Below are 2811 nucleotides of genomic sequence, written 5' to 3' on the forward strand. Positions count from 1 at the left end.
TATTTTACTCAAAAAAATCACCTGACCAAAAAGCTGAAGGTTTAATTCAGAACACCCAGATTATTATAACTGAGCTATATGTCCCTCTTTATGCCTGTATCCAACTTTTTTTTATTCCTGTAGCTTTGTAGTAAGCTTTAAGTCAGATGGAGCCTCTCCCTCAATGGAGTGAGACACAGTAACCGCTCCGCATTAGCATTGAAAACTAAGAGAATGTCCTGCTCAGTATGCTAGCTTGTCCAGTTTCGGTTGCCATGAACACTCTGTAAAACTAAAAATTGCCTCACCTGGTTACATTCACTTTGTTCCCTTGTATCTTCAGCAATATAAGATGTATAAATAATAGATAAAATAACAGTGTTTGGTGTTATGAGATATTAAGAAGAGTAATTATTGTGAAGATTTTGATCTTCTAGAAAAATATTTTGTGTATTTTTGGTTGTGTGCAGGAGAAATGTATCACATTATGTGGAGATATGTACTTTTAAATATTTGTTATATTTTATTGGTTTAAAGATTGGTACCAAGTTAACTTCAGGCAACCCGTGATGGTTAGTTTCATGAATCAACTGGCTAGACAACTGTATTTGTTACTTTTGTTTCTATGATAAAATAGCACAATTAAAACAGCAACTTATGGAGGAAAGGGTGTGTTTTGGTTGAAGGTTGGTAACAGTCCATTATGAAGGGAGGCACAGGAGCAAACAGCAGATATGTCTGCAAGAGCAGGAGCTGAGCTTGTACCTCCTAAAGGTTCCACAATCTCCCCAAGTATTTAAATCTGTGACTCTGTGGGGACACTTGTTGTTTCAAGACAAGATTGTTGTTTTTATAAAAAAAATCTCAGTAGTTCAATTTTACCAATAAAGACTTGGGAGCCAGATGCTGGGGTGAAAACCTGCTTGAGAGGCAGAGAAAGTGCCCACTGACCTTCCTCCTCAGCCGACATCTCTGACATCACCGACACTTCCTCAGCCTGTCTTCTCCCATGCCCTCTCAAACAAGACCCTCCAACTCCATGCCCCGCCCTCCTGCTTCCTGTGCATCTCCAGATGTCCTCCTGACTCTGTTTTTTTCCTTGTTCAATTCCTGTCAACTGCTTGCTTGCTCCACCTCTTGACCTAGGGCTGACTTTATTTAATCCCGTTTTTCAATATTCAAGCAGAAAGCTCTTGGATTACAGATGTGTGCTAGGGCTGAGCCACACCACAACTAGAAACAGGTTTTTCCAGTAAATAATGCAATCTCCAGATTCACAGTGTGATCAAATATCCTGCAACACAGGGTTTCTTTGTGTAGCCTTGGCTGTTCTAGAACTTGCTCTGTTGACCAGGCTGGGTTTGAGCTTGCAGAGATCTGCCTGCCTCTCTGCCTCTCAAATGCTGGGATTAGAGATGTGCACCACCACCACCCGGCTGGGAGACGTTTCTTATTCAAACCACCATAGCTATGGTTCTTTAAAAGGTGGATGAAAAACTGTCAGATGGAGGCAGTTCCAATGCCCTGGATTCTTACATAAGTAAAATGAAAAGTAAGTCTCACTTTCTGCATGCAGCAAACCAAAAGACAAAGAGAGAATATGCAAATTAATTAATATCTAATTAATAAATTAGAGATGAAAAGGGGAGCATTGCAACAAATACTGAGAAATTCAGAGACTCATGAGAACACATATACTTCAAAATATATATAAAATTTAAAAATCTGTATTTGAGGGAGGCACCCAGAGGCCCGCCTGGCAGGCGCCATTATGATGACCAAATGTATGGTAGAGAAATGGGAGAGAAAGAGAAGAGGACCAGTTCATGTGCTGTGGAGAGAGGCAGATCTGAAGACGTGAAGGTGGTGGTGGCTGATGTGGGTGACCTGCTTGCCACCTGAGGCCATGGTGACATCTGGGCCTGAGCTGCTGCCAAGGGCCATGTCCATGTCCATGGTCCTACAGCAGCCAGGGTCTGTGTTGATGCCCTCTGTCATCACTGAAGGCCAAGCATCAGATTTCCTGGGGTCTGGTCAGCCACCTGACTCCATGTTGGTGTCCGAGAGCCATGCTGATGATGGAGCCAGGCTGATCTGAGTGGCCTGGGTGCTACCTGGGGGCTATGGTGATGTCTGGGCCATGTCTGGATCTGTGGCCCTACAGCAGTCAGGGCCTGTGTTTATATCCATGGCTCCTGTTACCACCAAAGGCTGTGTGGATGCCTGGGGTCTGGGCCACCACCTGAGACCATATTGGCATCTGAAGGCCATGCTACCTCTGAGGCCATGCTGATCTGAGTGGCCTGTGCTGCCACCTGAGTCCACAGTGATGCCCAGGCCCCACTTGCTGCCAAGGGCCATGTCTGAATCCATGGTCCTGCTGCAGTTAGGGGTCTATGTTGATCTCTGTGGCTCATGTTACCATAGGGTCCAGAGGAACCATGCATGTTGAAATTTGAGGGCCATGCTGAGCTGGCACCTCCCTTTGCTGGCCCTGGGAAAGCTGGCTTTGCCCCTCTCTGGCCACTGCAGCTGAAGAGCTGACCCCACATGGGAGAGATTGCCCTACCCCCTCACCATGGGCATAGAAGAGCTGGTCCTGATGGTGTGGACATAGAAAATTGGCTCCTCTTCTTGCCTGAGAGGCAGTGGTCCCAGCAGCCCAGACTGACCAAATTAGCTGCCACTCAGACCCTAACATCTACCCTGTTTATGATCTTCAGGACTGCATGAAGGGACTGGCTCTGCAGAACCATAGCTTCAGGATCTCCATGACTTGGGGCAACAGAAGGACGTCAGAGAGGAGTCCAGAAGATAGAGACCTTGAACTTG

This window comes from Onychomys torridus, chromosome 7, assembly GCF_903995425.1.
Source record: "Onychomys torridus chromosome 7, mOncTor1.1, whole genome shotgun sequence".
Lineage (NCBI taxonomy): Eukaryota > Metazoa > Chordata > Mammalia > Rodentia > Cricetidae > Onychomys > Onychomys torridus.